We start from the raw sequence: 24,684 nt of genomic DNA, 5'->3' as shown, positions 1-24,684 counted from the left end.
TGTTTTAACATCTGCTCTTGGTAGCAACAGTCACATTTCACTTCATCAGCATTTTATGAATTCTCAAAGATACGGCTCACGTGCTGCATTTCCTTTCTCACTGTTACAAATTGCATTTTAAGTACAACGTGGGACCGCTTGAATATGAAACTCTCACTTCCATTTCTCCCCCGGTCGCCCTCATCTTGTCTCCAGAAACTGCAGGAATACCTGGCACGCTTCTCGAGGTGATATGATCAGCTGCTCGCCTTCAAGCCCACAGGCTGGACCTTCAGCCAGCAGGTGGAATCAGTGGAAGATATTCAGCCTCAGATCAGTGGCAACATCTCTATCTGTGGTACATCCTTCAGCACGGTTATAATCAGAGGAAGTAACACATGTATATTCATAGAGTATCAACAGAGAAACACAAAATATTCCTCAAATAGTTTGAGGAAACCGATTGCCTTGAACCATTAAAGTTGCATTAACTCAATACAAATACTAAGTTAGATGCAATGAATTCATTTTAACAAATGTGATTTTTTGACCACAACATTACACATTATGCCAAAATTAATCCACACAGCTGCCAACATAAAACAATATATCACTGATCAAATACATTGTGCTCACAACAAACATCTTTTCAAAAATGATAAACTGAAAGGAGTCATGAAAACTTTTTGTATTTTCTCTTAACAAAATGTTGGACTTGCTTAACAACTGGCCAGCTGGGTTTGAAATTGACAATAGATAAGAACCAAACACAACAACCGCTATCACCAATAGAGTGACTATCAACAACCTATGGACTATTTTTAATAGACTCTTTGACAGAACACTGATGGCAAATGTTAGTGGAATTGGGTGCGGGCGGTCAACCTTGTCAAAATGTTGGTAGGGAAAAGACAATATTTCTTTGTTTAGATCCTCCAAAGAGAAATATTTCTTTTTCATCATACCTTTCAAACACAGGGCCAGCTCAACAGGAACCACACCTTCACACAGGTCATGCAGTATGTCAGGTGGGAATCCTGTGATTGGGTGGAAATATGACAGATGATCAGAGAGGACACAACTTTTTTTGAAACCGTAATCATTTTCACAACCATCAATTTGTATTTCTTGAACAAGGCAATCATGTTGATTTTTTGTCCTCATCTCACATGGTTGCATCTGATATCTGCATGTCTTCCTTGGAAGTGAGGCAAAACCGACAACAGTATAAACCTCTAAAACTCCTTGAATCCAGCTAGGCCATGTGCACCGAGGTTATCGGCTGCAACACAGTGGACTGTACCTTTGAGACGCTGACCAAGTGTCTCGATATAGACACCTTGCTCTTGCAGGGTCTTTAGGTCGTTCAAGAGTGGCGCAAACACTTTTGCATATCCAAAAATCTGTATTTCATCTGTATTGCAAAATAGGGCAAGTTGTATACAGTGTGGTGCTGAGCGACACTTCAGTGGCAGGCTAGCCAATGTCCAATAAACTTCACATGTTTTGTAGATTTTCCTTGAGGTTCCGAGAGGGTTTACAACTTCAAAATCATCAATATATAGAATGACAGGTAATTTGAGTCCCTCACTGGAGAGAAGTGGATTTTCCTGACAGTAAGAGCCATCTCGAAATGAAGAATACTGACCAGGCTGTTGTGTGGTAGCTTCTTGGACTTTCTCCAATACATCTGCTTTTTTCAGCAACTCCTGCAGAGATGAGAGAATGGGCACATACATACATGTATGCTGTGAAGACTCAATAAGGTACTCCACAGGGTTAACAAGTGGAAACTTGTTTTCATAATATGACTTCCTCCTCTTAGCAGTTGACAATGGAGCATCATATGTAATTGATTTGTGCAAAACGTTACTCTCTGAGACTGCCTGGACAACATCACTTACAACTGTGGCAGTAAAAGGGCAGTTATGTTTCTTCAGTACCTTCGTAACAGCTTCTTCTACGAGAGGTTTTGAGAGTGAAAACAACTCATCGACATGCTCAATGATTTACTGTGTTGCCCTCTCTGATACATGGAGAATAGTTTGCAGTTTCAAAAAGAAGGCTGCCAAATTATGTTGCAATTGGTCAGCTAAACCGTCAGTGCTGCTATATATATATATATTTATATATATAAAAATTTTTTTTTACAAATATATTTAAAAAAAGAAGTCCTAGGATTATGATCCAATTTTTCTCTTACTTTTACAGCAAACATACAATATTATGCATTGCAAGCAATTTAACTCATGCATTCTTGCAATATACAGTATAAAAAGGGCAAGACTAAAAGTACACTACCATGCAAGCAGCTCTGTGACGCTGTACTCAAAATGCTAATATCAAAATGTTGACGTGATCACAATGCTAACATAGCAATGTTCAGCATTAAACACAAAGTACAGCTGAAGCTTATGGGAATGCCAATAGGTTCATAAACCAAAGTATTGGATAAATAAAAAAGGAACTAATGGGGACACTGGGAAAAGTAAAGGGATCCCTTTTACAATACATCTTGAGGGGGGAATGGTTGTGGCTCGACCGACCCACCGACCGTCAGAATGACAGACCAACACGGCTGTATGTGGATCATGGTTCTTCAGATCTAATTTAAATTCAGTTTATAACTTCTTAAACAGCCACTGGCTCTGACGCCTCCCTGGTTGATACCAATGTACAAAAGAAGGCCCTTAAGTACCAATGTACCCCAGTAGAGAGGAGACCTTGCTGGGCTGATAGTCTGGACCCCAAAAATCAAAGATCAACAGTGTCATGTTCTCGATCCAAAGATAAGCACAAATACTAATTTAGGCCCACAGTAGCCCGAGGCCAAAGGGGTCAACTGTGTTCTACTTGCATGTGATGTTACACGACACCCACTGTTTCTAAGGGTACCCCTGCGATGAGTGGCATGAAACAGGTTCGGCCCGGCCGACAGCAGACTCTCTAGCGCTCATGGCCTTGGGTGCTGTAGCCGTGTTAGCTGTGTAAACCTAGAGCTCTGTTCATATACGAACTGTGAATGACAGAGCTGTGAGATCATCGCTGGCACTGGAACAATGGCCAAATACGTGACACTGATAAAACAGACCTCGGGAGGGGGGGGGGGGGGGGGGGTGACGCCTACACATGTCACATCAACAAGACGTCATCTGGACATTTATCTTTTTTTCGGGACAAATACTGTGTCCACAAGTAACTAGAAAGAGTGCACTCAGATCTCTGCGACCAGATGTCAGGAATTTAACCCACAATGGGCTAACCTCCTGTCGAAACACTAAAGCCTCCTAAAACACACTTCCGTCAAACGCAGAAACAAGCTGCAACAAGTCGTAGTTCAAGAAATGATACAATCTTCATAAAAACTGAATCAAACCCACCAAGATGTCCGTCCGTGTGGCAGCAGCTGAGTGGCGGCGATGTTGTTTACATCAGTTCCTTAATCCATAATGTTGCTTTTATGCTTTGTTGTACAGCAACCAAGTGAAAAAAACAACACAATTCACACTCAGCCGAGCAGGAGCGAGTATATCTGATCTTTGACGCAACAAAACGTTGGCTTCCATGAACAACGATACAAATCAAATCTTCAAAGTGCTGCAGTGGTATCCATTTCCTCGCAGCCACATATTTAATCGGTGTTTAGATGCGTTCCTCTGCGGACTGCATTTCTCTCCACTTTGGCTCAGGCCCGCAGGTCATCTGGCTGAGCCTCTCAGACGTAACGTGACTCTGATAATACCACTCACGCCAGTGAAGAAAGCTTTTAATGATCAGATGCATTTCATGTTGAACTTTGTTCTGACAGCAGTGGCTGTGAAAAAGAAAAACATTCTTCGCTAATGACGCATAAAGAATTTACACTCAGACACATGACTGTTCATAAACCTGCATGTAATTATCAGCTACAATTATACAACTTTAATACAGCACATAACGTGCGTATATGTTGGGGAGGACCAGGACTGTATGCTTACTCTACATTTTTGTTTGAATTTGATCGACTAATCATAATTTAACTGCTCCAAAAAGATGTTGCATTAAATGTTACTTTTACTTTGTGAATGCTCCTTTATAGAGCCAGCATTATATATCTTCCCTTGGTTATAGCTAATGGTTTACTAGAGATTCAAACTTAGTCTTTATATTGTTTTGGCAGTAAAACAATTGGCACATGCAGCTTGAATTAGTGATAATAACAGAAGTCTTGATAATAAATATAATGGAGGAAAATACTGAGCTGTTAATTCTTTGTTGTCGCTGAGATAGCGATCTATAGCAACGTTCTTATCTGAAGAGTTTAATGTTACATCCTTCAGTGTACCGTCAGTGTAGAAACTCAATCCCAAACATTAGCCTTCAATTGAACAAATCTCAGTGGTAATGTACAGCCCACAACATTCACTGTTGCACAGATGTAGACACTTCACATTCTGCTCCTGTTTTTGAATGAGCTCCAACCCAGCTGGATGTGACTGTATGTCTGCTGTAAGAGAAAACAGAAAGATTACAGGATTATTAAGACGTAGCTGAAGTGTGCCTGAACAGTGCACACTGTCGCTTTAATTATATGAATGACTTCCTCCTAACTCAAGTTGTACAGTTAGAATAATCTGTTTATTGTATAACAATAGCTTCATACATTAAAGTATGAATAATATTACAGTGAAATTACCAAAGCTGCATTCATTGTGATTGTCACAATGAATAGGTTTTATTTCGATACATACATTTTAAGAAATTCGACCAAACAGTAACTAAAAATGACACTTTGTAACATTAAATGCCAGTTAACGACGCCTAACTTCTATTGTATCAACACAACTTATTTATCATCATTACTTGTAATAACATTGGTCTACATGTCATATGTGCTATTAATTCAAACCTAAAAGCACCGAAATAAAGCAACTAATACAGCCAATCAGAAAGCAGTAGTTTCTGTGGCCATGGTATAAATGGAAACTAAGTAACTAAGGCTAAAATAAGATCTGAGTCGCTATTACAAAACCTGCACAGAAGTCAGGATTTGCAAGTGATTGCCACGAGGAGTAAACAATGTGCTCATTCCAGCATGCTGTCCTGTAAGTTGCCTCAAATGTAACTGGCTGCACAATTGTCTGTAACGTGGAGATACAATATATATATATATACATATGTATATATATATATATATATATACATATATATATATATATATATATATATATATATATATACATATATATACATATATATATATACACATATATATATACATATATATATATATATATACATATATATATATATATATATATATATATATATATATATATGTATATGTATATGTATATATATATATATAGATATACATATATATATATATATATCTATATAGATATATACATATATATAGATATATCTATATATATATAGATATATCTATATATATACACGTATATGTGTCAGTTAGAAGTGAGGAAATAAATCTTTATACTCACAGCAGAGGGAGAAAAAATGGCTTCAACTCCGACCTGTATTGGCTCTAGTCCGTTATCCCAGTTTGTGTCTCATCGATGTAACTGGTACGAGCACCGGGAGACTGACGAGGATCCGGTGTTTCCATCAGTCATCCGGTAACCGTCTATCGGCTCCGGTGCGTGCTGCTGAGCGCTGCTGGGTGTGTGTGCGTGTTGGTGTGTGTGCGTGTCCTCGTGTCGACACATCCACTTTTCCTCCCTTCGTCTTCCAGACAACAGCTGGTGACAACACAGACCAGCTCACGATGTCACGTCACCGCTACTCGGTGTCACGGCCCCCAGTATTTCACATTCAGCCGTGATTGGCTGCTGCGTGTCACGTGGATGACGCTGGCCTATCGGCGTTTAATGCTTTTATAAAGGAGGTGGACCGCGCCCCCCAGTTCGACGTCACGGCGGAGGCGGGATCAGTGGAAACGAGCATGATTGACACTTTAAAAAATGTAAATGAGGAAAATAATAATTCATTTGTGACATTAAGTATGTCTTTAAAAGACCATGAGAAATCTTTATGAAAAAATCTAAAATATAATTTTGGCAATCATTTTTTGTATGCGATTCTTTTATTAATTCCTTTCTTTTTTATATGAGTTTTTAAGCAATATATATATATATATGTAAGAGTATAGATAGAAAACTGTACATTTAAAGGATGAGTCCATTATTTAGGGATTTTATATCATTATATAGCCTCACAGTCGTGTTCCTTATGTATTTGAATCTGAACATAAACATTTAGGTTAAAATACGTATGTTTAAGCATCACAATGCTAATTTTCACAAGCCCTTCTAAAACGTGCCCTTACGTTTCTGCATATAAACTCCCTAGCCCGCCGCTTCATGTGGTTGTATGAGGTACTTATACACAGTCAGAAGCTCAGCAATGTACTGTTTTGGATGCCACCTTAGTTCGGATCAGAAAGTCACACAATAACACAAACAAACTATCGGATCGAGGCAGCGGGAGACAAGAAACTCCCGTTTTCTGCAAGTTAAAATGACTGTTTTTGTCAAAGGAGTCTGGTGGCTTTGGAGAGATTGATATCACGGCTTCTGTTCCTCAGGTAAAGTAGTGAGAACATTCTCAATATAGCGTACGCTTAAACTGATTTCGATTATTTTAGTTTAGCTGCTGTCCCCGTTCACAGCAGTACATTCCTTTTCCTCCATGCTCTCTAACCTACATCACTACATTTTGCAGAGGGCTGAGTGGGCTTTGCCATTTGAAAACTCGAGAAAAAAAACGCAGATGGAGTCGACCTTTAATGAAAAGTGCCAAAATATCTACGTACACTTGACTGTAAACGTCTGTGCGCGGAGCTTAAACACTCTTAGGTTTGATTCAGAGCCAGTTTTCTCAGTCATTAATGTGCATCTGAGGAGAAATGTTCAGAGCTGATTTATTACAGTGCTTTGCCAAGTGTTATTATCTGTACCACAGTATCGAGCGCTTTAATGGCCGTATAGCTCGAGACAGGACGCTCGGAAATCCTTTGCTGGCTCCATTTTGGAGAAGACTTTGTGTTATTTTCTATTTCCTGTGGAGACTTTATTGAACACACAGCGCACTGATGAGTCTATAAGCAATCCCCAGGACCGCTTTCTGTGATTCATTTCAGTTTAATTAAGCATGAATACAAGTTCTGAACTACAACTGTGGCTGAATGAAATTAATTTCAACACAAAGCTGCAGCGTAAGAGGAATAAATAAATAAAGGCCACGAGACGAACACGGCCAGAGATAAAGATGGAGAAGAAGCGTCGTGTGTGTGTGTGTGTGTGTGTGTGTGTGTGTGTGTGTGTGTGTGTGTGTGTGTGTGTGTGTGTGTGTGTGTGTGTGTGTGTGTGTGTGTGTGTGTGTGTGTGTGTGTGTGTGTGTGTGTGTGTGTGTGTGTGTGAGTGAGTGAGTGAAACGGAGAGACAATAAATCCTGATTGCATGTGACCTGTTTATGGATCGTCGAGACAAGGTCAGCAGTGAACTGTGACGTGTGACTGTGTCTCTTCTCTGTTGTTGTGCATGTTATCCTCCTAAAAAGAAGTCGTCCATTTGGTGATGAGTTAATCGACAGAAACTTGATCAGAAAACAAGCTATTATAAAACAAAAATGTCAAATATTCCCTGTTTCTAGCTTCTTTAATGTCTTTTCATACCACTCTAAATAGAATATCTCTCAGTTTTAAACTGTTGCTCAAACAGAACAAGTGATTTGAAAACGCCACCCATTCTACACATAAAGTGGACTTTCTGTGTGTGAGTTATCAGTGAATGCTTGAATCTGAAGCATACATACAGTTTATTAATACAGGCTGCCTTCACACTTACATCAGGCTAAATACAGACATACAGTGGAAAAGGCTTATGGTGATCATGTCTGTCCGGGTCAGATTGATCCCTATAAAGAGGCAAAGCCCCTCCCCTTTTGGTAGACCACCATAGGTGTCAGGATTTTGGGTTTTGTTTAATTGTTTCTTCTGTTTTATTTCGACTTTCCCTGCCTCTTGTGTTCACTTCACTTCCTGCCCTTGTCTGTTTCCCGCCTCTGTGATTGTCCTGGTTGAACCCTGCTGTGTCTCCTGGCCTGCACCAGTGTATTTAAACCCGTGTGTCCCTTGTCTCGTTGTCTCACTGCTGTGGTACCTGGTCTGCTGTGCTCTGTTCTGCCCTGATATGCTCATTCATGGTATGTTCCCTGTGTTGGTCTTTGTCCTTTTGGCAATCCATGGCAAAATGCAGACGGGATAACAAAAATATTGTCTTTCGCTGTTGACGAACTATTTTTTGCTGAAAAAAGGACCCATAGCGGGAACCGAAGGGGAGGGACTTCGGCTCTCTCATAATCATTATTACCAATTTTTTTGTTTTTTCTTTATTTCTTATACGGATTACCATCTAATTGAAATTTGTATTTAGTACCTTAATACAAATGAATGAAATCGGACGACAACGTCAGGCTCTGAATAATGAAACCGATGCTGAAATGCCTTAAACCTGCATTCTCTCTGATGGCCATCAGCATGTCTGTCACACTGCTGCTGATATGAGCTGCCAACTTCCTACTTTCTGGCTCCCCACTAATTACTACACAGCACCTGTGATGATTTGTGCTTCTTACTTCAGATTCTTTATGTTCTTTGAGACTTTCGGCCGGCTTCGTTCTGCTCCCTGCTGAATGTTCAGTGTTCAGCTCACAGAACCAGAGCAGAGCAGCAGCTGTGGCACCAAATTGTACCGTCACTGTTCGGATAGTAATGGCTTCGGCTTCACGGAGAGACGTTTTCAAGAGGGTTAAGTTAACCCATGCTAGGCAGCCAATTATCCTGGCTTCATTGCAGAGCAAATTGCAGTTCATCAATGGATATTGAAGGTTTCCAGGAGTGCAAATGATTTGTATGAAGCGAGCTACAGTAGCCTTATTGTTTCTGACCACAACAGCTGTGCCGCAGCAGGTTAGACTCTTATAATGTCGTCTTTGAGGAGCAAAGAAAGAGGTACATTGTTACTTTGCATTCAGTAGTTATGTCATTATTCTGTCACAGTGGGGCTGTCTCCAATACCATTGTTGTAGCTTCAAAGTTCAGTGAGAAATATTATTATTATTATTATATATTTGAAGCCTAGACGGGGGCGTCTACCACCACAAGCTGCCATACTTTCCATAAACTTGTTTAGTCCTTATTCTGTCCTTTACATTCTGTTATTGTCTCAAGACAGATGAGGAAAAAATCAGATGAACCTTTTTATTGCAAAATGTGCAATAATCACATCAAATAAGTTACAGCGACAGCACATAATAAACACATTTTCTTATATGTAGACCTATAAGTAAGTCAATAGACTGTCTCCAATGAAAACATATCAAATAAAAGATCTGTCTTCCACTGAGACTGGTTCGAGCAAGGGCTCCGGAAGCAAGTTGGCAGGAAGTGGGGAAGGATCTCCAGTTTTATTATTGTTATTAACTTGAAATATAAAATATATTCCATTATTTTTGAAGGATCAATGAATAATTATCACTTAGACTTTCAGTTGTGATGAACAGCAGCCCCAATACAGTCGCTTATTTGTTGGTTTATAGTCTCAAACAGCATTTCACTTAAAAGAAAATGGAGATTATTGTTTCCCCCTGCAGCAGCTTGTTTACAACCAATCTGTTTGTATGAATGAGGTAATCGATTAACAGCTGACACATGTATTCATACTATTTATTATTGCTAATGAGAATTTATGAGGCTGAATTGAATGCCAGATTTCACTTTCAACACTCAAAGTCGCACTGCTCCATCTATTGTCATTGAAGCAGCTGCAGAGTACAGAGTCTATTTGGACTAATGTTGTCATTGAAGCTCTATCCCATTGAAGTGTGGTATTTAATATCACTTGTGTATTTTTATGATAGAGCACCTTCTTAAATAATAGATATAGAAAGAGTGAAGCTGAATGTAAACCGTCTTCTTAGTTTTTGGGAGATTTTCTTCCACAGGAAATGAATTCTGCTGCAGTAGTGAACTCACCGCTGAGGTTCCAGAATGACCAAATAAATCACAGATAACACATTACGTAATACAAGTTAGGTGCAGTACAATTAAACAAAAACATACATCCCCTGTGAGGGCAACATGTGTGTGTGGCGAGAGAAGAAATATTTCTTTATAATCAAATCCCAGAGGGTTTACATCAAGTCCAGAGAAGGAATTAGCCGTTTTCAGCGAGAGCCAGCTTGCATCTTCGTATGGATTCAGAGTGGAGCTCTTTGATAGGGTTTGCATTTTCTAAAGATGCTCTCAATCAGAGGGGCTTCTGAATTCATCCCAAGGTTTTCCTTTGCTGCTGTATAAAATATTAGCCCAGGAGAGCGAGTTCCGTCAAAGAAAATGTCCTTTAAAGTTAAAGAGGCAGAGGGCGGGCGGGTGCTGAGCTGTGTATGAATATATAGATGGAAACACACACACACACGTGCTCCCTCTGTATTACGTAGATTGCATTTCTCATTCCCTTTCTGCGGCTGTCCTCGTGTGTCTCCGCCTGGCCTCTTCCTCCAGCTGTTGCTTTGATATTCCGCTTCATGAAATCCGTGTCAACACCACAGACGCGAGTAATCTGCCTCCACCGAAAGGGCCCGTTCAGATCTCTCATTCTCTTCTCATCTCCCTGCGTCCTTCTCAGTCTTTAATCCTCGGCAGAATACAAGAACCTTCAGTCGTCGCTCTTTTCTTCTTCTTCGTGACTTAGTGCAAGTTGGGTGAAAGGATGTAATGCTTTTTTTTTCATCATGTCTCAGTGGACATCTGACTGTGCAGCTTTGATAAGGTTTTGCTCCAGGTGTCCTGATAGTCGGGTTCAATGTGTCGTCCTCTGCTCGCCCCTTTAAGCACCGAGGCTGTCGGGGGACAACACATGTTTAATTCCAAAACTCCATCACCATGAAGCATCAGCCAGCGTGGTGGAGAAGGATCCTGAGCAAATCAGCATTAAATAAAAAATGTCATTTATTCACTTTATCTAAAGTGGACTATTTATGCCTTATAAATCATTTATTAAGTGTTTTGTGTGACCTCATCTAAAGTGAGGATTATTTATGCTTGGTTAAAATGAAGTATTAAATAAGTAAATGTAAACTAATATGCAAAGCTCCTGGTTAGCTCTAGTCTAGTCTAGCCATGTTCTCCTGAAGGATGATATCTTTGTTTGTTTGTTTCTTACATGAATGAGTGCCTGAGAGGTTTGTATTTAACAGTACATTGTTTGCATCTTGCAATAAATATTGATATGTTCTTGATCATTTTGTGTTTTGTCTATTTGCCTTTTATGTGTTTTGAGGCACTGCTGGCCTTTCAATGTCATTTATAAATGCTTTGTAAGGCATAAATAGTCCTCACTTTAGATGAGGTCACATGAAACACTTTACTAAGGAGTAGTAACTACCTTAATAAATCATGAATTAATCATGATTTGCAGTATGAATACGCGTTTATAAAGCATATATTAACATAGTCCCGAACCATTATATATATAAATGCATGAATAATGTACATCTAAATAAGTTATGAATCATTTACTAACACTTTATAAATGATCTTATAAATCATCTACAACTCCTTAATAAATAGTTTGTAAAATATATAACACTTAATTTACAAATGGAGAATCCATCATTTCTAAAGTATGAAAACACAATAATGAAGCACATAATAGACCAGCTTATTAATCAAGAATAAAACATTAATAACTGTTGTTATGAACTGCATACTAATGAATTATTAATGTAGGAACAATGCTTTATAAATGATGAATTAAGTGTTTACTCATACTTAACTAATGCTTCATAGTGTGTAGTTATTATAAAGTGTTACCTAAACATGTACTCAGTGAGCTTTAGAGCTGCTAGTAGGATGAATTGTTTACCTTTGCACAGAGCCAGGCTAGCTGCTACCCCTGTTGCTAAGCTAAGTTATTAGCTTCATCTTTAGCATACAGACATGAGAGTGTATCTATTTTTATTCAATTCAATTTATTTTTGTATAGCCCAAAATTACAAATTTGCCTCATCGGGCTTTACAATCTGTACACATGTGACATCCTCTGTCCCGGAACCCTCACATAGGAACAGGAAAAACTCCCCCCAAAAGAACCCTATAATGGGAAGAAAAGAGGGAGAAACCTGTGGGAGAGCAACAGAGGAGGGATCCCTCTCCCAGGATGGACAGAAGTGCAATAGATGTCATGTGTACAGAATGAACACTATGCAGGAGGCAAGACCAGAGACAGACAGAGAGAGAGACAGACATAGAGAGAGAGAGAGAGACAGAGAGAGAGATAGACAGACAGATGTGATGGACAACCACCCACTCAAAGCAGTTTCACACTACCCAAAATTACAAAATTACAAATTTGCCTCATCAGGCTTTACAATCTGTACACAGAGAGACAGACAGATGTGATGGACAACCACCCACTCAAAGCAGTTTCACACTACCCAAAATTACAAAATTACAAATTTGCATCATCGGGCTTTACAATCTGTACACAGAGAGACAGACAGATGTGATGGACAACCACCCACTCAAAGCAGTTTCACACTACATATGAGTCACACCCATTCATACACTGGCAGGGGCTACCATCCAAAGTGCCACCTGCCAATCAGGACAAACACTCTCACACATTTACACACCGTAGCACAGTTACGGGAGCAATTGAAGAACGACCCTGTGTCTCATCCTGTGTCTCATCTTAATACTTGAATTGTTTGCTGTCAGGTCTATCCTCTTCTTCATCGTCCTCCCTCGACCTCTTCCTCGATCCGCCCGGACGTGGGTCCTTCTCCTCCTCTTCCGCAGCACCCTCATCTTCTGACACCTCAATATTGACACTACTGCTTTTTTTGCTGCTCCTCTCCTCTCCTACTCTGTTAGTCTTTCTCTTCCTTTTCTTGGATGGACCAGGCAGAGGATCTTCTTCAGGGTTGGGGTCATTTACAGTTGTATTGTTATAACCGTTGAAGTTGGTGTCACTGTTGGTGCTGCTTTCAGCAGAATCATCCCACCATCTGCTTTTTTTGCTGCTCCTCTCCTCAATGTCCTCTCCGTCGTCCTCTCTTGACCTCTTCGATGACACTCCAGGCAGGGGGTCTTCTTCATGCCCCTGGTTGACTCCAACCTCAACCCAAGCACTGCAACCAGCCACTTCTGCATCTTCATCGTAATTCTTGTTGAGGCTGTTGTGGTTTTCTTGGTGGTCCTCCTCCTGGTCTTCATTGTTGTCCTGGATTTCATGGTTCAGGTTTTCATTGTTGTCCTGGATTTCATGGTTCAGGTTTTCATTGTTGTCCTGGATTTCATGGTTCAGGTTTTCATTGTTGTCCTGGATTTCATGGTTCAGGTTTTCATTGTTGTCCTGGATTTCATGGTTCAGGTTTTCATTGTTGTCCTGGATTTCATGGTTCAGGTTTTCATTGTTGTCCTGGATTTCATGGTTCAGGTTTTCATTGTTGTCCTGGATTTCATGGTTCAGGTTTTCATTGTTGTCCTGGATTTCATGGTTCAGGTTTTCATTGTTGTCCTGGATTTCATGGTTCAGGTTTTCATTGTTGTCCTCAATTTCCTCAAACAACAGCCGTCGACCCACACGATCGAAGGGCCAATGCCGTTGTTGTCGTACTTGTCGTAGTCGTCGTAGCCGTAGTCGTTGTAGTCGTAGTTGTTGTTCTCGTTGTAGAAGTAGTCCTTGTCGTCGTAGTAGTCGTAGTCGTAGTTGTTGTACTCTGAGGAACAATCCGTACTCCAATCTAATTCGCGGTTGATCCCCTGCTTCAGGTACAGGTATGGTGACTTGAAAGTCTACAAGGTAAAGAAGCATTTTATCATTATCATTATCAATTTACCATTTATTGCATTAAACTAAAAAATGAGTCTTCCTTAAAGGTGGAGTCTGAAATTCTTCCAGTTAAAAAGATAGATGAAATAATTTCCAAAATTCACATGTTTTTTTACGAGCAAAATATCAATATTTGTGGGCATTTGCCTTTCAAAAACAACATTTTCAATGTGGCCGGTTTGTTCTCCTGCTTGCCACACACCAGGCTCACCTGTATTGACAGGCATTCAAAGCTTTATTCGAAAACCTCAATAGAAGCTTTGAATGAATTATATATATATATATATATATATATATATATATATATATATATATATATATATATATATATATATATGTGTGGTACAGCCCTTGTGGCTTATTCTGATTCATATTCTTTGTTTCCTTTTTAAAGAGCCAGGGCTGTGAGTGAACAATGGATATTTGTTTCAGTGCAAACAGAACAGACAGCTGGCAGAGCATGAGGAGATAATCCCTTAATTTAACAAAAAGTGTTTTTGGATTAGAATCACAGACTCCATCTTTAAACAGCTTTTGGAAAGATTGTACATTACAGAGAGGTCTTTAAATTGATAAACTAAGTACTTACCACGATGGAACCTTCTCCGATCAGATCCGTCTCCACTTCCGTTCATTTCGACTATACTGGTCAGTAGTTTATGCCACAAATAATAGCTGCAGTTTGTCTCCGAACAAAAATGTTGGCTGTTGGGTCTGAGTGTTCATCTGTGCACACTGATAGAGGCTGACTCATGGAATCATGGACTCATGGAATCATGACATTCTAGAACTCATGGAACTCATGACTCATGGAATCCGTGATGTCACAGATCATATGATCTGTGACATCACGGATTCCATGAGTCATGAGTTCCATGAGTTCTAGAATGTCATGATTCCATTGATTGTGTACATTACTGTGTATATGGTGTTGTTTTTTCTCAACAAATCATATGAAAAGACACAAACCAGCAATCAATTGCTTTTCACCAGTATTGCCTGTAGGCCTGTCAGACTATGTAGCCAAAGTCTGACAGGCCTGTATCTTAATCCTCTGTGCCTCTATGCTACCGGAGCTACAATGCTAATGTTGCTGCCAGTAACTATGATACCGTTTATGAGACTTTTTGTTTCAAACCTAGCAGCTGCATTTGCATGCGGATATTTTGCCAAGAGAATATCTTTTGTGATATGAGGCAAATGTGTTATTGCACAGTTCTGGAAACTAAGAAACACAAGTAATGAGTTTTTCGTCCAACTCATAATTCAATCAGTGGTTTTTCCTTCGTTTTTTTTAAACTTTTCAAACATACAAGAATGTCTTTAGGAGTTAGAGGACACTTGAAATGCCAACATGAAGCTACATAATGAAAATGAAATGTGTAGTGTGTGGCTCATATAAGAAGCTTCAACTTAATTGTATGGATTTTGGAAGTAAAGGAACTGGAAATCGTCGAATGATGTGGCATAGTTTTAGTAACAATTCCAGTGAATTCTGAAATTGTGCTGCATAAACTGCATTCCTCAGTCTAAGAAAAGGCTTTTAAAGAAAATCAAATGGTCAGTGTTTGAACAATCTGGTAAAATGTATCATTTTACAAATAAAACACAGACTCAGTGTCACAAACTGCAATTGCTGCACACTTACAAAGAGTGTATTTTTGAATTAAACTTGGAGTCACCTTGAACTAAATTGATAGAACTCTATAAAACCTTTAGATATTCAAAAACACAACGGAGGATGATGCTTCCCAGCGAATATATACCGTATGTTTTAACATCTGCTCTTGGTAGCAACAGTCACATTTCACTTCATCAGCATTTTATGAATTCTCAAAGATACGGCTCACGTGCTGCATTTCCTTTCTCACTGTTACAAATTGCATTTTAAGTACAACGTGGGACCGCTTGAATATGAAACTCTCACTTCCATTTCTCCCCCGGTCGCCCTCATCTTGTCTCCAGAAACTGCAGGAATACCTGGCACGCTTCTCGAGGTGATATGATCAGCTGCTCGCCTTCAAGCCCACAGGCTGGACCTTCAGCCAGCAGGTGGAATCAGTGGAAGATATTCAGCCTCAGATCAGTGGCAACATCTCTATCTGTGGTACATCCTTCAGCACGGTTATAATCAGAGGAAGTAACACATGTATAATCATAGAGTATCAACAGAGAAACACAAAATATTCCTCAAATAGTTTGAGGAAACCGATTGCCTTGAACCATTAAAGTTGCATTAACTCAATACAAATACTAAGTTAGATGCAATGAATTCATTTTAACAAATGTGATTTTTTGACCACAACATTACACATTATGCCAAAATTAATCCACACAGCTGCCAACATAAAACAATATATCACTGATCAAATACATTGTGCTCACAACAAACATTTTTTCAAAAATGATAAACTGAAAGGAGTCATGAAAACTTTTTGTATTTTCTCTTAACAAAATGTTGGACTTGCTTAACAACTGGCCAGCTGGGTTTGAAATTGACAATAGATAAGAACCAAACACAACAACCGCTATCACCAATAGAGTGACTATCAACAACCTATGGACTATTTTTAATAGACTCTTTGACAGAACACTGATGGCAAATGTTAGTGGAATTGGGTGCGGGCGGTCAACCTTGTCAAAATGTTGGTAGGGAAAAGACAATATTTCTTTGTTTAGATCCTCCAAAGAGAAATATTTCTTTTTCATCATACCTTTCAAACACAGGGCCAGCTCAACAGGAACCACACCTTCACACAGGTCATGCAGTATGTCAGGTGGGAATCCTGTGATCGGGTGGAAATATGACAGATGATCAGAGAGGACACAACTTTTTTTGAAACCGTAATCATTTTCACAACCATCAATTTGTATTTCTTGAACAAGGCGATCATGTTGATTTTTTGTCCTCATCTCACATGGTTGCATCTGATATCTGCATGTCTTCCTTGGAAGTGAGGCAAAACCGACAACAGTATAAACCTCTAAAACTCCTTGAATCCAGCTAGGCCATGTGCACCGAGGTTATCGGCTGCAACACAGTGGACTGTACCTTTGAGACGCTGACCAAGTGTCTCGATATAGACACCTTGCTCTTGCAGGGTCTTTAGGTCGTTCAAGAGTGGCGCAAACACTTTTGCATATCCAAAAATCTGTATTTCATCTGTATTGCAAAATAGGGCAAGTTGTATACAGTGTGGTGCTGAGCGACACTTCAGTGGCAGGCTAGCCAATGTCCAATAAACTGCACATGTTTTGTAGATTTTCCTTGAGGTTCCGAGACGGTTTACAACTTCAAAATCATCAATATATAGAATGACAGGTAATTTGAGTCCCTCACTGGAGAGAAGTGGATTTTCCTGACAGTAAGAGCCATTTCGAAATGAAGAATACTGACCAGGCTGTTGTGTGGTAGCTTCTTGGACTTTCTCCAATACATCTGCTTTTTTCAGCAACTCCTGCAGAGATGAGAGAATGGGCACATACATACATGTATGCTGTGAAGACTCAATAAGGTACTCCACAGGGTTAACAAGTGGAAACTTGTTTTCATAATATGACTTCCTCCTCTTAGCAGTTGACAATGGAGCATCATATGTAATTGATTTGTGCAAAACGTTACTCTCTGAGACTGCCTGGACAACATCACTTACAACTGTGGCAGTAAAAGGGCAGTTATGTTTCTTCAGTACCTTCGTAACAGCTTCTTCTACGAGAGGTTTTGAGAGTGAAAACAACTCATCGACATGCTCAATGATTTACTGTGTTGCCCTCTCTGATACATGGAGAATAGTTTGCAGTTTCAAAAAGAAGGCTGCCAAATTATGTTGCAATTGGTCAGCTAAACCGTCAGTGCTGCTATATATATATATATTTATATATATAAAAATTTTTTTTTACAAATATATTTAAAAAAAGAAGTCCTAGGATTATGATCCAATTTTTCTCTTACTTTTACAGCAAACATACAATATTATGCATTGCAAGCAATTTAACTCATGCATTCTTGCAATATACAGTATAAAAAGGGCAAGACTAAAAGTACACTACCATGCAAGCAGCTATGTGACGCTGTACTCAAAATGCTAATATCAAAATGTTGACGTGATCACAATGCTAACATAGCAATGTTCAGCATTAAACACAAAGTACAGCTGAAGCTTATGGGAATGCCAATAGGTTCATAAACCAAAGTATTGGATAAATAAAAAAGGAACTAATGGTGACACTGGGAAAAGTAAAGGGATCCCTTTTACAATACATCTTGAGGGGGGAATGGTTGTGGCTCGACCGACCCACCGACCGTCAGAATGACAGACCAACACGGCTGTATGTGGATCATGGTTCTTCAGATCTAATTTAAATTCAGTTTATAACTTCTTAAACAGCCACTGGCTCTGACGCCTCCCTGGTTGATACCAATGTACAAAAGAAGGCCCTTAAGTACCAATGTACCCCAGTAGAGAGGAGACCTTGCTGGGCTGATAGTCTGGACCCCAAAAATCAAAGATCAACAGTGTCATGTTCTCGATCCAAAGATAAGCACAAATACTAATTTAGGCCCACAGTAGCCCGAGGCCAAAGGGGTCAACTGTGTTCTACTTGCATGTGATGTTACACGACACCCACTGTTTCTAAGGGTACCCCTGCGATGAGTGGCATGAAACAGGTTCGGCCCGGCCGACAGCAGACTCTCTAGCGCTCATGGCCTTGGGTGCTGTAGCCGTGTTAGCTGTGTAAACCTAGAGCTCTGTTCATATACGAACTGTGAATGACAGAGCTGTGAGATCATCGCTGGCACTGGAACAATGGCCAAATACGTGACACTGATAAAACAGACCTCGGGAGGGGGGGTGACGCCTACACATGTCACATCAACAAGACGTCATCTGGACATTTATCTTTTTTTCGGGACAAATACTGTGTCCACAAGTAACTAGAAAGAGTGCACTCAGATCTCTGCGACCAGATGTCAGGAATTTAACCCACAATGGGCTAACCTCCTGTCGAAACACTAAAGCCTCCTAAAACACACTTCCGTCAAACGCAGAAACAAGCTGCAACAAGTCGTAGTTCAAGAAATGATACAATCTTCATAAAAACTGAATCAAACCCACCAAGATGTCCGTCCGTGTGGCAGCAGCTGAGTGGCGGCGATGTTGTTTACATCAGTTCCTTAATCCATAATGTTGCTTTTATGCTTTGTTGTACAGCAACCAAGTGAAAAAAACAACACAATTCACACTCAGCCGAGCAGGAGCGAGTATATCTGATCTTTGACGCAACAAAACGTTGGCTTCCATGAACAACGATACAAATCAAATCTTCAAAGTGCTGCAGTGGTATCCATTTCCTCGCAGCCACATATTTAATCGGTGTTTAGATGCGTTCCTCTGCGGACTGCATTTCTCTCCACTTTGGCTCAGGCCCGCAGGTCATCTGGCTGAGCCTCTCAGACGTAACGTGACTCTGATAATACCACTCACGCCAGTGAAGAAAGCTTTTAATGATCAGATGCATTTCATGTTGAACTTTGTTCTGACAGCAGTGGCTGTGAAAAAGAAAAACATTCTTCGCTAATGACGCATAAAGAATTTACACTCAGACACATGACTGTTCATAAACCTGCATGTAATTATCAGCTACAATTATACAACTTTAATACAGCACATAACGTGCGTATATGTTGGGGAGGACCAGGACTGTATGCTTACTCTACATTTTTGTTTGAATTTGATCGACTAATCATAATTTAACTGCTCCAAAAAGATGTTGCATTAAATGTTACTTTTACTTTGTGAATGCTCCTTTATAGAGCCAGCATTATATATCTTCCCTTGGTTATAGCTAATGGTTTACTAGAGATTCAAACTTAGTCTTTATATTGTTTTGGCAGTAAAACAATTGGCACATGCAGCTTGAATTAGTGATAATAACAGAAGTCTTGATAATAAATATAATGGAGGAAAATACTGAGCTGTTAATTCTTTGTTGTCGCTGAGATAGCGATCTATAGCAACGTTCTTATCTGAAGAGTTTAATGTTACATCCTTCAGTGTACCGTCAGTGTAGAAACTCAATCCCAAACATTAGCCTTCAATTGAACAAATCTCAGTGGTAATGTACAGCCCACAACATTCACTGTTGCACAGATGTAGACACTTCACATTCTGCTCCTGTTTTTGAATGAGCTCCAACCCAGCTGGATGTGACTGTATGTCTGCTGTAAGAGAAAACAGAAAGATTACAGGATTATTAAGACGTAGCTGAAGTGTGCCTGAACAGTGCACACTGTCGCTTTAATTATATGAATGACTTCCTCCTAACTCAAGTTGTACAGTTAGAATAATCTGTTTATTGTATAACAATAGCTTCATACATTAAAGTATGAATAATATTACAGTGAAATTACCAAAGCTGCATTCATTGTGATTGTCACAATGAATAGGTTTTATTTCGATACATACATTTTAAGAAATTCGACCAAACAGTAACTAAAAATGACACTTTGTAACATTAAATGCCAGTTAACGACGCCTAACTTCTATTGTATCAACACAACTTATTTATCATCATTACTTGTAATAACATTGGTCTACATGTCATATGTGCTATTAATTCAAACCTAAAAGCACCGAAATAAAGCAACTAATACAGCCAATCAGAAAGCAGTAGTTTCTGTGGCCATGGTATAAATGGAAACTAAGTAACTAAGGCTAAAATAAGATCTGAGTCGCTATTACAAAACCTGCACAGAAGTCAGGATTTGCAAGTGATTGCCACGAGGAGTAAACAATGTGCTCATTCCAGCATGCTGTCCTGTAAGTTGCCTCAAATGTAACTGGCTGCACAATTGTCTGTAACGTGGAGATACAATATATATATATATACATATGTATATATATATATATATATATACATATATATATATATATATACATATATATACATATATATATATACACATATATATATACATATATATATATATATACATATATATATATATATATATATATATATATATATATATATATATATATATATATGTATATGTATATATATATATATAGATATACATATATATATATATCTATATAGATATATACATATATATAGATATATCTATATATATATAGATATATCTATATATATACACGTATATGTGTCAGTTAGAAGTGAGGAAATAAATCTTTATACTCACAGCAGAGGGAGAAAAAATGGCTTCAACTCCGACCTGTATTGGCTCTAGTCCGTTATCCCAGTTTGTGTCTCATCGATGTAACTGGTACGAGCACCGGGAGACTGACGAGGATCCGGTGTTTCCATCAGTCATCCGGTAACCGTCTATCGGCTCCGGTGCGTGCTGCTGAGCGCTGCTGGGTGTGTGTGCGTGTTGGTGTGTGTGCGTGTCCTCGTGTCGACACATCCACTTTTCCTCCCTTCGTCTTCCAGACAACAGCTGGTGACAACACAGACCAGCTCACGATGTCACGTCACCGCTACTCGGTGTCACGGCCCCCAGTATTTCACATTCAGCCGTGATTGGCTGCTGCGTGTCACGTGGATGACGCTGGCCTATCGGCGTTTAATGCTTTTATAAAGGAGGTGGACCGCGCCCCCCAGTTCGACGTCACGGCGGAGGCGGGATCAGTGGAAACGAGCATGATTGACACTTTTAAAAATGTAAATGAGGAAAATAATAATTCATTTGTGACATTAAGTATGTCTTTAAAAGACCATGAGAAATCTTTATTAAAAAATCTAAAATATAATTTTGGCAATCATTTTTTGTATGCGATTCTTTTATTAATTCCTTTCTTTTTTATATGAGTTTTTAAGCAATATATATATATATATGTAAGAGTATAGATAGAAAACTGTACATTTAAAGGATGAGTCCATTATTTAGGGATTTTATATCATTATATAGCCTCACAGTCGTGTTCCTTATGTATTTGAATCTGAACATAAACATTTTGGTTAAAATACGTATGTTTAAGCATCACAATGCTAATTTTCACAAGCCCTTCTAAAACGTGCCCTTACGTTTCTGCATATAAACTCCCTAGCCCGCCGCTTCATGTGGTTGTATGAGGTACTTATACACAGTCAGAAGCTCAGCAATGTACTGTTTTGGATGCCACCTTAGTTCGGATCAGAAAGTCACACAATAACACAAACAAACTATCGGATCGAGGCAGCGGCAGACAAGAAACTCCCGTTTTCTGCAAGTTAAAATGACTGTTTTTGTCAAAGGAGTCTGGTGGCTTTGGAGAGATTGATATCACGGCTTCTGTTCCTCAGGTAAAGTAGTGAGAACATTCTCAATATAGCGTACGCTTAAACTGATTTCGATTATTTTAGTTTAGCTGCTGTCCCCGTTCACAGCAGTACATTCCTTTTCCTCCATGCTCTCTAACCTACATCACTACATTTTGCAGAGGGCTGAGTGGGCTTTGCCATTTGAAAACTCGAGAAAAAAAACGCAGATGGAGTCGACCTTTAATGAAAAGTGCCAAAATATCTACGTACACTTGACTGTAAACGTCTGTGCGCGGAGCTTAAACACTCTTAGGTTTGATTCAGAGCCAGTTTTCTCAGTCATTAATGTGCATCTGAGGAGAAATGTTCAGAGCTGATTTATTACAGTGCTTTGCCAAGTGTTATTATCTGTACCACAGTATCGAGCGCTTTAATGGCCGTATAGCTCGAGACAGGACGCTCGGAAATCCTTTGCTGGCTCCATTTTGGAGAAGACTTTGTGTTATTTTCTATTTCCTGTGGAGACTTTATTGAACACACAGCGCACTGATGAGTCTATAAGCAATCCCCAGGACCGCTTTCTGTGATTCATTTCAGTTTAATTAAGCATGAATACAAGTTCTGAACTACAACTGTGGCTGAATGAAATTAATTTCAACACAAAGCTGCAGCGTAAGAGGAATAAATAAATGAAGGCCACGAGACGAACACGGCCAGAGATAAAGATGGAGAAGAAGCGTCGTGTGTGTGTGTGTGTGTGTGTGTGTGTGTGTGTGTGTGTGTGTGTGTGTGTGTGTGTGTGTGTGTGTGTGTGTGTGTGTGTGTGAGTGAGTGAGTGAAACGGAGAGACAATAAATCCTGATTGCATGTGACCTGTTTATGGATCGTCGAGACAAGGTCAGCAGTGAACTGTGACGTGTGACTGTGTCTCTTCTCTGTTGTTGTGCATGTTATCCTCCTAAAAAGAAGTCGTCCATTTGGTGATGAGTTAATCGACAGAAACTTGATCAGAAAACAAGCTATTATAAAACAAAAATGTCAAATATTCCCTGTTTCTAGCTTCTTTAATGTCTTTTCATACCACTCTAAATAGAATATCTCTCAGTTTTAAACTGTTGCTCAAACAGAACAAGTGATTTGAAAACGCCACCCATTCTACACATAAAGTGGACTTTCTGTGTGTGAGTTATCAGTGAATGCTTGAATCTGAAGCATACATACAGTTTATTAATACAGGCTGCCTTCACACTTACATCAGGCTAAATACAGACATACAGTGGAAAAGGCTTATGGTGATCATGTCTGTCCGGGTCAGATTGATCCCTATAAAGAGGCAAAGCCCCTCCCCTTTTGGTAGACCACCATAGGTGTCAGGATTTTGGGTTTTGTTTAATTGTTTCTTCTGTTTTATTTCGACTTTCCCTGCCTCTTGTGTTCACTTCACTTCCTGCCCTTGTCTGTTTCCCGCCTCTGTGATTGTCTTGGTTGAACCCTGCTGTGTCTCCTGGCCTGCACCAGTGTATTTAAACCCGTGTGTCCCTTGTCTCGTTGTCTCACTGCTGTGGTACCTGGTCTGCTGTGCTCTGTTCTGCCCTGATATGCTCATTCATGGTATGTTCCCTGTGTTGGTCTTTGTCCTTTTGGCAATCCATGGCAAAATGCAGACGGGATAACAAAAATATTGTCTTTCGCTGTTGACGAACTATTTTTTGCTGAAAAAAGGACCCATAGCGGGAACCGAAGGGGAGGGACTTCGGCTCTCTCATAATCATTATTACCAATTATTTTGTTTTTTCTTTATTTCTTATACGGATTACCATCTAATTGAAATTTGTATTTAGTACCTTAATACAAATGAATGAAATCGGACGACAACGTCAGGCTCTGAATAATGAAACCGATGCTGAAATGCCTTAAACCTGCATTCTCTCTGATGGCCATCAGCATGTCTGTCACACTGCTGCTGATATGAGCTGCCAACTTCCTACTTTCTGGCTCCCCACTAATTACTACACAGCACCTGTGATGATTTGTGCTTCTTACTTCAGATTCTTTATGTTCTTTGAGACTTTCGGCCGGCTTCGTTCTGCTCCCTGCTGAATGTTCAGTGTTCAGCTCACAGAACCAGAGCAGAGCAGCAGCTGTGGCACCAAATTGTACCGTCACTGTTCGGATAGTAATGGCTTCGGCTTCACGGAGAGACGTTTTCAAGAGGGTTAAGTTAACCCATGCTAGGCAGCCAATTATCCTGGCTTCATTGCAGAGCAAATTGCAGTTCATCAATGGATATTGAAGGTTTCCAGGAGTGCAAATGATTTGTATGAAGCGAGCTACAGTAGCCTTATTGTTTCTGACCACAACAGCTGTGCCGCAGCAGGTTAGACTCTTATGAAGTCGTCTTTGAGGAGCAAAGAAAGAGGTACATTGTTACTTTGCATTCGGTAGTTATGTCATTATTCTGTCACAGTGGGGCTGTCTCCAATACCATTGTTGTAGCTTCAAAGTTCAGTGAGAAATATTATTATTATTATTATATATTTGA

General features: G+C 39.6%; 2 long non-coding RNA genes across 2 annotated transcripts; both read right to left on the bottom strand.

Moving 5' to 3' along the window:
- Positions 1–3,729: 3,729 nt before the first annotated feature.
- Positions 3,730–5,705, bottom strand: LOC306795067. Its single transcript, XR_013772961.1, has 2 exons — positions 5,463–5,705; positions 3,730–4,465 (listed from the first exon to the last, which is right to left on the bottom strand). It is a non-coding gene; the product is annotated as an uncharacterized lncRNA (long non-coding RNA).
- Positions 5,706–19,364: 13,659 nt separating this feature from the next.
- Positions 19,365–21,324, bottom strand: LOC306795229. The gene is made up of 2 exons (XR_013772970.1): positions 21,082–21,324; positions 19,365–20,100 (listed from the first exon to the last, which is right to left on the bottom strand). It is a non-coding gene; the product is annotated as an uncharacterized lncRNA (long non-coding RNA).
- Between the last annotated feature and the right edge of the window lie 3,360 nt (positions 21,325–24,684).

This window comes from Melanostigma gelatinosum (genome assembly GCF_949748355.1).
Source record: "Melanostigma gelatinosum genome assembly, chromosome: 21".
In the NCBI taxonomy this organism is placed as follows: domain Eukaryota; kingdom Metazoa; phylum Chordata; class Actinopteri; order Perciformes; family Zoarcidae; genus Melanostigma; species Melanostigma gelatinosum.
This window is presented reverse-complemented; position numbering and strand designations above follow the sequence as displayed.